At 40.6% G+C, this 14,533-nt stretch overlaps 1 protein-coding gene across 1 annotated transcript in view; it reads right to left on the reverse strand.

Moving 5' to 3' along the window:
- UFL1 (UFM1 specific ligase 1) overlaps positions 1-14,533 on the reverse strand; it is a 67,655-nt gene that overhangs the window by 19,515 nt on the left and 33,607 nt on the right. The gene's annotated exons all lie outside the window — the stretch shown is intronic.

Below are 14,533 nucleotides of genomic sequence, written 5' to 3' on the forward strand. Positions count from 1 at the left end.
ACTGAGCCCACACAGCACAACTACCGAAGCCCAAGTACTCTAGGGCCCATGTACTGCAGCAACTGAAGCCCGTGTGCCTAGAGTCCATGCTCTGTAACAAGAGAAGCCACCGAAATGAGAAGCCTGCACACTGCAATGAAGAGAAGCCGTCCACTTGCCACAACTAGAGAAAGCCTGCCTGCGCACAGCACCGAAGACCCAACACAGTCAAAACTAAATAAAAATTAAAAAAAAAAAATCCACATGTGGAATAACTGTCACAGAATACCTACTGAATGGTGGCAGATCTTAGACAACCAAACTTGCAAGAAAGATCACCATGTAACTGGTTAGGAAGAAAGGAAAAGGAAAAAAAAAAAAAAGGAATTGGAAAAGGATCTATGCCCTGGGAGGCACCTATGAAAAAGGAAAGGTTCCCTCACCCTGGGAACCCACTTCAGTGGCTGGAAGATCATCTGGGACAGAAAGAGAGCTTCAAAGGCTCAGAGGAGAATGCAGCAACCAGCCTGCTGCAGGCTGAATAGAAAGAGACTGGCACAGACAGTCCTGATCATCTCACTGCACTCCCCAGCCAAAGATGCATGTCTGGTAGTGGGCATGGGGGCTGGGTGCTGAAACTTGGGCTTCAGGGGACAGACCAAGGGAGAGGACTGTGGTTAGCTGTGCAGAGACAGCCTGAAGGGGGTGGAGTGTGCTGTGGGCTGCAATAGAAGGTATACACAGGACTGAACCTGGGTCTGCCACAGAAGCCCCATTGTTAATGGGGTGACACTCATGCAAAGGGAGGGGCAGTGCCTACCAGAGCAGCCTCAATCTCTGCATGCTCACAGCAGGTATGGCTCTGGGAGCATGCAAACGTTGGAGTGCTGCTCACACTTCGAGGTGGGGCTGAAATCTGAGTTGTGTCCCAGCAGCTGACTGATCCACAGATTTATGGTGCTGCTGGTGGCTTTGTACGCTCAGCACCTGTGGGACATCGAAGCAGATTACTGGTGCTCCTGTGGGTTGGGGCAGGTCCAGCATCAGCAGCTGCAAGCTTTGTAAGTATGCATATGTAGAGGCGGGGCTGGTTCCACAGCTCCCATGGCAGGTCCAGGTGTGTGACCATAACAGTTCAGGTGCCTGACTTCAGTGGATCTATGCCTATGGATCTACACCGGTGGTTTTGTGAGCACAGCACCCAAGGGTCATCCAGGCGAACTGCCTGCATTCCCACCATTGACAAGGGGCCAAGCACACTGCCAACATCATTATATTTTGTGAGACTGCACAAGTGACAAGCCACACCACAGAGTGCACTCCCCGGTGGACAGCTCCTGTGGAGGAACAGGAAGGGGCTTCTCTCCCAGCAGGAGTGCTCCAGTTTTCCCTATCTCACACTGCAGCTTAGAAATGGATATGGGAACTTCTACTCCAACAACTGGGGAGCAGACCTTGTCGCCAATAGAGCTGTAACAACCACATGGCAAGGAGGAGGCCCTGCTCAATATCCAGAGCAGGCTCTGGTCACCACAACACCAGTCATACCCACATCAAGGGGATAATGGCCAGCATATACTGAGAATGGCAGGCACCCATACTAAAAAGAGCCCTCACACCAAAAACATTAGATTCATGCAGGCTATACAGGGATGCTCCGATATAAAAACAGCCCTCCAAGACCACAGTAGACACCTGTTTCTCCTAAAGTCACAGAGTAAGAAAATGTAAAATGAAGCAGAGGAACCACATCCAATTAAAAGATCTAGAGAATTCCCCTGAAAGAGCAAAAAATGAAACAGACCTGTCCAGTCTACTAGACTCCAAGTTCAAAAAGGAGTAATAAAACTGCTGAAGGAATTAAGAAAGGCTATCAATAGAAATGCAGACCACTGTAACAAGGAACTAGTAACTACAAAGAGGAACCAAGAAAAATCAGTAAGCTCATTTGCTGAGATGAAAGCTGAGCTAAAGGCAATAAACAGCAAACTGAATGATGCAGAAGAACAAATAAATGATCTGGAAGATAGAATAATGGGAATCACCCAAAAAGAAGAGCAGCCAGAAAGACAAATAGAAAAAATCAAAGTACTATATGAGACCTAAGGGATAATACAAAGTATGCCAAACTATGCATATTAGGGATTCCAGAAGGAGAAGAAACAGAAAAGGGGATCAAAAAAGTATTGGAAGAAATAATGGCTGCAAACTTCCCAAACCTAAGGAAGGAAACATCCAGGTACAGGAAGCACAGAGGGTCCCCAAAAAGATGAACCCAACAAATCCACAACAAGACATATAATTAAAAATGGCAAAAGTTAAAGAGAGGTTTCTAGGTGGCAAGAGAAAAATAAAGAGTTAGTTACAAAGGAAACCTATTTACGGCTATCAGCTGATTTCTCTACAGAAAGGTTTCAGGCCTTTCTGAAGGGGGTGGCAGGATATATCTGATGTCCGAAAACGGAAAAACTTACAACTGAGGAAACTCTACCCAGCATGATTATCATTTGGAATAGGAGAGAGAAAGAATTTCTCAGACAAGCAAAAACTAAAAGAATATAACAATACTAAACCTATCCTAAAAGAAACATTGAAAGGTCTTCCCTAAATAGAAAAGAAGTAAGAATCTGTAGGAAAGAAAAAAAAATCAAAACTGGAAAGTAAATCACTTAAATAAGCCAGAACACAGATGAATAAAAAAAAATTATTGTGAAAGTGACAATAACAACAATGAACAGCAAAAGGATATAGAAAGGTGCAAAAGAGGAAATCAAAATAATAAAATATGAGAGAGAAGAGTATGAAAATATAGATTGTTTTTTAGAATGTGTTTGAGCCTATATGACTACCAGTCTGAAACCAAGTAGATACAGGAATGGGTCAACATACTTGAAAAACAGGGTAATGACAAGTCAAAAACTTACAATAGATTCATAAAAACCAAAAAGAAAAGAACAAAAACATAAAACAAAAGAAAATCATCAAACCACAACAGGAAAGACGAAAAGAGAAAGGAACAAATAAGAAATACAAAATCAACTGGAAAACAAGGTTTAAAATTGCAATGAATACATATTTATTAATAATTACCTTAAATGTCAATAGACTAAATGCTCCAATCAAAAGACAGAGTGGCAGAATGGATTAAAAAAAAAACAGAAGCCTACAATATGCTGCCTATAAAAGACCCACTTTAGGGTAAATGACACACACAGACTGAAAGTGAGGGGGTGGAGAATGATATATCATGCAAATGGAAGTGACAAGAAAGCAGGGGTAGCAATACTCACATCAGACAAAACAGACTTTGAAACAAAGGCCATAAAAAAACATAAACAAGGACACTAAATAATGATAAAAAGATCAATACAAGAAGAGGATATTACACTTGGTAACATATATGCACCCAATACAGGAGGATCTGAATACATGAAGCAAATACTAACAGATGTAAAAGGAGAAACTGATGGGAATACAATAATAGTAGGAAACTTTTAACATGACTCACAGCAAGGGACAGATCTTCCAGACAGAAAATCAATAAGGCAACAGAGATCCTAAATGACACACTAGAACAGTTATATTTAATTGATATTTTCAGGACATTACATCCAAAAAAACCAGAATATACACTGCTTTCAAGTGCACACGGAATATTCTCTAGGACTGACCACATACTAGGAGATAAAACAAGCCTCAACAAACTGAAGAGGATAGAAATTATTTCAAGTATCTTTTCTGACCACAACCCAATTAGAAATCAACCACAGAAAGAGAAACTAGAAAAAAAAAGATTATATGGAGACAACGATATCCTACTAAAAAAACAATGGGTCAAAATGAAATCAAAGAGGAAATTTAAAAATACCTTGAGACAACTGACAATGAAAACACAACCATACAAAATCTATGAGATGCACCAAAAACAGTCATTAGAGAGAAGTTCATAGCAATACAGGCCTTCCTCAAAAAACAAGTAAAATCTCAAACAACCTAACCTACCACCTAAAAGAATTAGAAAAAGAAAAAAACCCAAAACCTAATAAAGTCAGCAAAGGAAGGAAATAATGAAGATCAGAGAGGGAATAAATAAAAGATTAAAAAAAAATAGAAACAAACAACCCAATCAAAAAAGGGGAATAAGGTCTAAACAGACATTTCTCCAAACACACAGATGGCCAATAGGAAAAATGCTCAACATCATAATTATTAGAGAAATGCAAATCAAAACTACAATGAGGTATCACCTCACACCAGTCAGAATGACCATCATGAAAAAGTCTGCAAATAATAAATGCTGGACAGGTTGTGGAGAAAAATGAACCCTCCTACACTGATGGTGAGAATGTAAATCTGTACAGGCACTATGGAGAACAGTATGGAGATTCCTTAAAAAAACTAAAAATAGAGCTATTATATGATCCTGTAATCCAACTCCTGGACATATAAGTGGACAAAACTATAATTTGAAAAGATATATGTATCCCAATGGTTGTTGCAGCACTATTTATAATAGCCAAGACATGGAAGCAACCTAATGTCCATTTGGCAACCTGAATGTCCATTGACAGATGAATAAAGAAGATGTGATACATACATACACACACACACACAATGAAATATTACTCAGCCAGAAGACAAATAAAATAATGCCATTTGCAGCAACATGGATGGAACCAGAGATTATCATACTAAGTGAAGTAAGCCAAAGACAAATATCATACGATATTGCTTACATGTGGAATCTAAATTAAAAAAAAAAGATACAAATAAACTTAGTTACAAAACAGAAATAGACCCAAAGACATAGAAAACAAACTTATAGTTGCCAAAGGGGAAAGGTGAAGGGGAGGGTTAAAAGAGGAGCTTGGAATTTACATATACACACTACTATATATAAAATAAACAACAAAAATCTACTGTATGTAGCACAGGGAACTATACTCAATACTCTGTAATAACCTACAAGGGAAAAGAATCTGAAAAAGAATACATATACACATATATACATATAACTGAATCACTCTGCTGTCTGTACACCTGAAACACACCATTTGCAAGTCAACTAAACTGCAATTAAAAAAAAAACTTAAAAAGAATCAATAAAACCAAGAGCTGGTTCTTTAAAAGGGTAAACAAAGAGAAAGAGTAAAGATGATGGAAGAGGAGGATGTAGAATTTGTCGCTCCTCACAAGTTCATCAAAAACATCTATAAATGGAACAATTCCCACAGAGCACCTGCTTAACAATAGCAGTAGACTTCAGACACCTAAAAGAATGAAAGGAAGAAGAAAAAAGAAAAAAAAAGAGGAATTAAAAAAGAGATCAGTAACCCTGGCAGGAAGCTGAAGGTGAGGAAAGATCCCCACATAAAGAAAGACTCCCTGACAGAGGGGAAATCGGCTGGGACAGAAAAGGAACTTCGGGGAATCAAAGGAGAATGCAGCAGATGGTATGCAGAAGGCAGGAAGGACAAAGAAAGAACTGCTCGCATGATCTACACTGCAGCTCTGTGCATTCCAGCCTGAATTGTGAGCTGCTTGTTCTGAAAGCGAGCTGGGTGCTGGAAAGGTTTGGAGTGCAGACCCAGGGAGAGGACAGCTCTTGGCTGTGAAAAGACAGACTGAAGGGACAGGAGCAAGAGGCGCCACAACCAAAAATCTGAAAAAGCCTGAGACACCATGGCAAGGCATCATTGTCAAGCTGTGTATGAGGGGTGGAGCCACCATTATAAGCCCCTTCCCCACCCACCAGCTTCTTCGGCCTCTGCGGGCATCAGGAGGGGCTCCCAACTAAGTAGGTCTGTCCACACCTCAGTCCTGGGTGACCACCTGCATAGGCTCCAGGGGCCTGAGTGCTGCCCACCCCAAAACCCCTTTGGGAATGAGACCTGAGTGCCTCTGCCTGGGACAAGAGCCCACTGAAGCTGGCAGGGTCAGAGAGCTAAAGCATGGGGTTTGAAGAACAGACCCAGAGAGAGAAATGCAGTTGGCTGTACAGATACAGTAGAAAGGACAGGAGTGAGGGGATGCGCAGCCATGAATGTCCTTAGAGGAAGCGGGGTCTGCCTGGAAAGCAAGGTGCCATTATTGAGAGGCATGTGGGAGGCAGGGCTGACAATGCTTCCATATGCCAGCTTCTGCCACTACAGGTACTGGGAATACCCAAGTATGTTCCAAGCAGCCACTGCTTTCACTCCCTCTCACCTGGGCAAGGATTAGATGCCTGAGGGCAGCATACACACAGAGATGGGGTTAAAACCAAAACTGAGCCTGAGGGGCAGTGCAACTAAGGAAGAGAAACACAAATCTTTCCATGCAGAAGCACAAGCTGTGAATTAAATCCCCAAGACTGGCTGAGTAAATCCTGTGTTTGTGGAATACCTGAACAGATGAGTGTTTCAACACATGAGACCACTCTACCCTTCACAGCACTGGATTTTGTGGGCAGATACATACAGGAATCAGGTGAGGTCAGAGTCTGAGCTGGCTCCACAGTGTCCCAGCAGGTCCAGAGACCTACCTAGAGGTACTGGAAGGCATCCAGGGCAGGTGGCCCCAGGAATATGTTCTTATTACTATTATTCTTTGTTGCTTTGTTCTGTTTTGTTCAGTTTTTGGTGGTGTTGCTTTTATTATTTTTTATCTCATTTTTTATTTTCTACTTTTATTTTTTTCTAATTTTTAATCTTATTGTCTTAATAAAGTTTTTATTTTTATACTCTTCCTTTTTTTTTTGTTGCTCTGTGGCTTTTCTCCTGTTTTTGGTCTTCATTTTACATGTTTTTTTCATTTTTTCCAATTGTTTTTAGGTGTATATTCTATGTTTTACTTGTTTTTTGTTGTTGTTGATGTTGTTTGCTTGCCCCCCATTTTTGTTTTATTTTTCATTCTTTGTTTTCATTAATATAATCCTAATCGACTGTTCTCATATTAGAATTCTCATTTGGTTGTCTGTTCCCTTGTTTCTTTTTCCTTTTCTGTGTGTGTGTGTGTGTGTGCACACGTGTGCATGCACGTGTGTGTGTTGTGATGCTGTTGCTGCTATTTGTTTGCTGCTGTTTTTCCTATTTGCCCTATGCTTTTTGTGTCAGTTATTGTTGTTGTTTCTTGCTTTTGTTTTGTTTTTTCTTTTTTCTTCTCTATTTTTTATTGGGCTGCATTGTGCAGCTTGTGGGCTCTTGGTTACCCGACTGGGGTCAGGACTGAGCCACTAGGTAGGAACACAGTCCAGAACACTGGAACACAAGAGACTTCCCAGAGCCAGGGAATATTAATTGGAGTGCACATTCCTGAAGGTATCCATATCAACAATGAGACCCGGCCCAACACAACTGCCTATATGCTCCAGGGCAAAAAAACTCATACCAAATAGCCAGCAAGACAGGAACACAGCCCCATCAGTAGAGAGGCTGCCTAAAGTCATACTAAACTAACAGACACCCCAAAACACACCACCTGATGCAGCCTGCCCATCAGAGAGAAAAGACTCAACTCTACCCAACAAAGCCCAGGCACCAGGCCCTCCAACCAGGAAGCCTGTACAAGCCCTGAGATCAACCTCACTCAGAAAGGGGCAGTCAACAGAAGCAAGAGGAACTATGACCCTGTAGCCTGTGGAAAGAAGACCATAAACACAGCAGGTTAGGGAAAATGAAATGACAGAAATATGCTGCAGACAAAGGAACAAGATAAAATCCAACAAGAACAAATAAATGAAGAGGAAATGGGCAAGCTATCTGAAAAACAATTCAGAGCAATGATAATAAAGATGATCCAGGATCCAAGAAATAGAATGGAGAAAATACAAGAAATGTTTAACAAGGATGGAGAAGAACTAAAGAACAATCAGTGATGAACAACACAAAAACTTCAATGAAAAATACACAAGAAGGACTCAATAGCAGAATAACTGAGGTATAAGAACGAGTAAGTGAGCATGAAGACAGAATGGTGGAAATAACTGCTGAGGAATAGAATAAAGAAAAAAGAATGAAAAGAATTGAGGACGATCTCATAGACCTCTGGGACAACATCAAATGCACCAACATTCGAATTATAGAGGTCGCAGAAGAAGAATAAACAGGGAAAGGGCCTGAGAAAATATTTGAAGACAGTATAGTCAAAAACTTCCCTAAAATGGGAAAAGAAATAGTCAATCAAGTCCAGGAAGCACAGAGAGTTCCATACAGGATAAACCCAAGAAGAAATACACTGAGACACATATTAATCAAGCTAACAAAAATACAAAGAAAAAAATATTAAAAGCTGCAAGCAGAAAGCAACAAATAACCTACAAGGGAATCCCCATAAGGTTATCAGCTGATTTTTCAGCAGAAACTTTGCAGGCCAGAAGAGAAGGGCAGGACATATTTCAAGTGATGAAAGGGAAAAACCTACAACCAAAATTACTCTGCCCAGGGAGGATCTCATTCAGAATTGACAAAGAAATCAAAAGCTTCACAGACAAGGAAAAGCTAAGAGAATTCAGCACCACCAAACAAGCAACACAACACATACTAAAGAAACTTCTCTAGGCAGGAAATACAAGAAAAGAAAAAGACTTACAAGAACAAACCCAAAACAATTAAGAAAATGGTAACAGGAATGTACGTATCTATAATTACCTTAAGTGTAAATGGATTAAATGCTCCAACCAAAAGACACAGACTAGCTGAATGGATACAAAAACAAGACCCATATATATGCTGTCTACAAAAGACCCACTTCAGACCTAGGGACACATACAGACTGAAAGCAAGGGTTTGGAAACAGATATTCCATGCATATGGGAATCAAAAGAAAGCTGGAGTAACAATACTCATATTAGACAAAACAGACTTTAAAATAAAGACTATATAAGAGACAAGAAAGGACACTACATAATGATTAAAGGATTAATCCAAGAAGATCTAATAATTGTAAATATCTATGCACCCAAGATAGGAGCACCACAACACATAAGGCAAATGCTAATAGCCATAGAAGGAGGAATTAAAAGTAACACAATAATAGTGGGGGACTTTAACACCCCACTTACACCAATGGACAGATCATCCAAACAGAAAATAAATGAGGAAACACAAGCTTTAAATGACACAACAGACCAAATAAACTTAACTGATATGTATAGCACATTCCACCCGTAAGTGGCAGAATACACTTTCTTCTCAAGTGCCCATGGAACATTCTCCAGGATAGACCACATCTTGGTGCACAAATCATGCCTTGATAAATCTGAGAAAGTTGAAATTGTATCAAGCATCTTTTCTGACCATGATGCTATGAGATTAGAAATCAATCACAGGAAAAAAAGCTGTAAAAAATACAAACACATGGAGGCTAAAATGCTACTAAACAACAAAGAGATCACTGAAGAAATTAAAGAGGAAATTAAAAAAATATCTAGAAACAAATGACAATGAAAACACAATGACCCAAAACCTATGGGATGTGGCAAAAATAGCTCTAAAAGGGAAGTTTACAGCAATATAATCCTACCTCAAGAAACAAGAAAAATCTAAAATAAACAACCTAATCTTACACCTGAAGGAACTAGAGAAAGAACAAACAAAACCAAAAGTTAGTAGAAGGAAAGAAGTCATAAAGATCAGAGCAGAAATAAATGAAATAGAAACAAAGAAAACAAAGATCACTAAAACTAAAAGAATTAAAGATGGGAGTGAAGCAGAAGGATGTAGAGTGCATCTCTCTCCACAGATCCATCAGGAATACATCAAAAGATGCAATAATTCCCACAGAAAACTGGCTGAACACTAGCAGAAGACCTTGGACACCAGAAAGGACTACAAAGATCCCAGCATAACTGGGTAGGACAGAGAAAAAAAAAAAGGAGAAAGAGAAGGAGAGAAAATAAAAGGGACAGATCCTACACCCTGGGGAAGGGGGGAGCTGAAACAGAGGAGATTATCAAATTCAGGGAAACTCCCCTTATGTGACAGGGAAACCCTCTCCAACGGGCAATTTGATTGGGTCAGAAGGGAGGCATTTGAGAATGTCAAAAGAGGGTGAAGTGGCCAATCTGTGGCAGACGGGAAAGACTGAGAAACACAAAGAGGGTCCGTACCATGGCCCTGCATGTCCCAGACTGAGATGTGGATTCACAGAAGTACAGGGGGTCTGGGACCTGGAACATGGGGACTGGAGAACTGGCCCAGAGAGAGAACCATTGTTAGCTGTGGGGAGATGGACTGAGGGGACAGGAGGGAAGAAATCCACACTGGGGAATGCCTACCATGGAAAACTGGGCTGCCGTGGTAGCAGGGCACTACTGCTGAGTCACAAACAGGGGGGAGGAGCCACTGTTTTAGCCACTCACTTGGTGCCTGCTACGAACAAAGGGAGGCCAGCTCCCTCTGGGCCTGGCTGTTGAGTGCCAGTTGACAAGGGATAGAAAAAGCCCCCTCAGGGGCTGGCCCTAGTGTGCCTGCTGCTGAGAACCAGAAGAAGTCAGCAGAACGGGCCAGCTTTAGAGACATTCCTGTTGCACTTGAGCCCGCTGGCTTCACTGTGCAATTGGCACCACCACCAGGGCTCCCGCGACCTAGGCAGGGCACTACTGCTGTTTCACACGCAGGGGAAGGAGACACTATTGTACACTATCTCTCCCCCCACACCGATGCCTACAGACAAACAATAAAAGAAACTCTGCCAGTCGCAGAGTAATACAAAAAGCCTCTGAGGGTTGCCCATCAGGTGGCCTGTGCCGGGCACCAGCAGAGAACCACACTAAGGCCAGATTTCCTATACTCGCGGCTGCCGGCATCCCTGCGCATTCAGTGTCACCCCCAGGGCTCCCGCAATCTAAGCAGGGCACTACTGCTGAGTGACATGCAGGGAGAGGAGCCACTATCAAAGCCTCTCTCTCCCACACACTGGCATCTGCAGATGAACAAAAAAGGAAACCCTCACTGAGGAAGACCCAAGAGCTCCAAGGCAACCTCAGGACCAGGGTCTGGCGGTTGCATCACACAGAGAAGCAGGGACAAAACCAAAGCTGAATGCCAGGGACAGGACGACTAAGGAAGAGGTTCTAAAATCTTTCCATCAGATATATAAGCTGCAGACTAAATCCCTATGATCAACTAGGTAGACCATATGTCTTTGGAATATCTGAGTAGACAATGAATGTTCCCACAAATGAAAAAGGTCTAGCTCTGGCAGCTGTGGAGTTTGGGAGCAAGCACACACAGGAATTGGGCCCATCAGAGCCTAAGTGGACCCACAGCAGGTCCAGAGTCCAACGCAGAGGCAGAGGAGGGCCTTTTGGGGAGGTGAAGGTGGCCTGAGGCTCAAGACATGTACCATGACACAAAGCTGAGATCCCAAGGAAACAGAATTATTATTATTAATTCTATTAATCTGATCCATTCTGTTGTCAGTTCAGGCTTTTTTTTTTCTTTTTTTAATTATAATCTTAGTCCTAAGGGGTCTTCATGTTTTATAACATTTTTTATTCTATTTTTTATTTTTATTCTTATCCTTTTTATATATTTCTATTTCTAGCTAGCTTTTCTGTAGTGCTGAATTTACCTCCCCTATCTTCTTTTCTTATTTATCTTTAACACATTCCTATTTTCTTTTTCTTTTTAAATTTCGTTATACTATGCTCTTCTGTTGCTCTGTGTTTCATGTTATTTTATTTTATTTTAACTTATTATACTTTTAATCAATATTACTGGTCTGCTCTTTTTCCTTGCTTTATTCTTCAGATGACACACTGCTTTGGTTTTTGTTATTAGGTTTTGTCTTTATCTTAGTTCTAATGATAATTGTTTGATTTCGTTTTGGGGATCTTCAGTCTATCTGTTCTCTTGCTCTTTGTTTTATTAGGTCCTTGTTTCTATATGGTCCCTGCTATATTTGGTCCTCGTTTTCACAATTCCTCTGTTTTTTTGTTATTTTTTTAACCATGCTTGGTTTGTTTTCTTTGCATCAGTCTTTAGTTGGCATTCTGCTTAGGTTATGTTTTTCTTTTGGTTTTGAATTTCTGTTGTTTTCCTCTTTAATTGTCTGATTACATTCTGGGGTTCTTCTGTCTGGTTGTTCTGGTGCTTTATGTTCTATTCGGTTCTGTTTTTTTTTTTTTTTCTTGTGTGCGTACGTGTGTCCTTGATTCAGTATTTGTTTGTTTGACTCAACCTTTTACCATTAGTCTGGGGCTTGGATAGTCTCTTTTAATCCCCTTTATTGCTGGGACAAGCGAACTGTGAAGTTTGGATTCCTTGACCAGAAGTCAAGTCTGAGGCTCTGAGGAGGGAGCACCAAGTCCAGGATGCTAGACCATTAGAGAGTTCTCAACCACAGGGAATATTAATTGCAGAGAACTCTCACGTAGGCCTCTACCAGAGTCTGAGACCTACCTTCACCCGATTGCCTGCAACTACCAGTGCTGGATACCTCACACCAAACTACAAACAAGACAGGAACACAAACCCACCCATCAGCACACAGACTACCTAAAGCCATACTAAGCTCACAGATACCCTAAAACACACCACTTGACACAGCCCTGCTAATCAGGGGAAAAGACTCAGATCCACAAACCAGAAAGCAGGCACCAGATTCTCCCATCAGGAAGCCTACTCAAGACACTGGACCAACTCCCACCACAATGGGCAGAGAACATAAACAAGAGGAATTACTACTAGGCAGCACAGGGAAATACTATAAATTAGACAAAATGAGAAAACAAAGAATTACTGCAGGCAAAAGAGCAAAATAAAAACCCACAAGACCAAATAAATAAAGAAGAAATAGGCAAAATTGCCTGGAAAAGAATTCAGAGTAATGATAGTAAAGACGACTCAAAATCTTGAAAACAAAATAGAGAAAATACACGAAACACTTAATAAGGACCCAGAAGAACTGAGTAAACAAACAGTAATGAATAACACAATAATGAAATTAAAAATTCCCTAGATGGAATCAACAACAGAATAACTGAAGCAGAAGAACGAGCAAGTGAGCTGGAAGATAGAATGGTGGAAGTAACTGCCAAAGAGCAGGAGAAAGAAAAAAGAAAAAGAATGGAAGACAGTCTCAGAGACCTGGGGACAATACTAAGCGCACCAACACCTGAACCATAGGTGTCCCAGAAGAATAAAAAAAGAAAGGGTCTGAAAGAATATTTGAAGAGATTATGGTTGAAAACTTCCCCAACATGGGAAAGGAAATAGTCAATCAAATCCAAGAAGCACAGAGAGTCCCATACAGAATAAACCCAAGGAGAAACACACCAAAGCACAGGTTAATTAAGCTAATGAAAATTAAACACAAAGAAACAATATTAAAAGCAACAAGAGAAAAGCAAAAAATAACATATAAGGGAAAACCCATAAGGATAACAGCTGATCTTTCTGCAGAAACTCTGCAGGCCAGAAGGGAGTGGCAGGATATAGTTAAAGTCTTGAAAGAGAAAAACCTACAGCCAAGAATACTCTTCCCAGCAAGAATCTCATACAGATTCAACAGAGAAATCAAAAGCTTTACAGAGAAGCAAAAGTTAAGAGAATTCAGCACCACCAAAGCAGCCTTACAACAACTGCTGAAGGAACTTCTCTAGGCAGGAAACACAAGAGAAGGAAAAGACCTACAAAAACAAACCCAAAACAATTAAGAAAATGGTAATAGGAACATACATGTCAATAATTACCTTAAATGTAAATGGATTAAATGCTCCAACCAAAAGACACAGACTGGCTGAATGGATACAAAAGCAAGACTCTTACATATGCTGTCTAAAAGAAACCCAGTTTAGACCTAGGGACACATACAGACTGAAAGTAAGGGGATGGAAAAAGATATTCCATACAAATGGAAGTCTAAAGAAAGCTGCAATAGCCATATTCATATCAGACAAATTAGACTTTAAAGACTATTACATGAGACAAGGACAAAACATAATGATCAAAGGGTCAATCCAAGATGAAAGTATAACAATTGTAAATATCTATGCACCCAACATAGGAGCACCTCAATACATAAGGCAAATGCTAAGTCATAAAAGGGGAAATCAACAGTAACACAATAATAGCAGGAGACTCAACACCCCCCTTACACCAATGGGCAGATTATCCAAATAGGAAATAAATAAGGAAACACAAGCTTTAAATGACACATTAGACCATCTCGATTTAATTGATATTTATAGGAAATTCCACCCAAAAACCACAGAATAAACTTTCTTTTCAAGTGCACACAGAACATTCTCCAGGACAGATCACATCTTGCATCACAAATCAAACCTCCGGTAAATTCAAGAAAATTCAAATCAAATTGAAAGCAAATAACCTAATCCAAAAATGGGCGGAAGACCTAAATAGGTATTTTTCCAAAGAAAACATGGAGATGGCTAACAAACACATGAAAAGATGCTCAACATCACTAATCATTAGAGAAATGCAAGTTGAAGCCACAGTGAGGTATCACCTCACACCTGTAAGAATGGCCATCATCCAAAAACCCAAAAACAACAAAAGCTGGAGAGGGTGCAGAGCAAAGGGAATCCTCCTGCACTGTTGGTGGGAATGTA

The sequence above is a fragment of the Hippopotamus amphibius genome, chromosome 6 (assembly GCF_030028045.1).
Source record: "Hippopotamus amphibius kiboko isolate mHipAmp2 chromosome 6, mHipAmp2.hap2, whole genome shotgun sequence".
Taxonomy (NCBI): Eukaryota; Metazoa; Chordata; class Mammalia; order Artiodactyla; family Hippopotamidae; genus Hippopotamus; species Hippopotamus amphibius.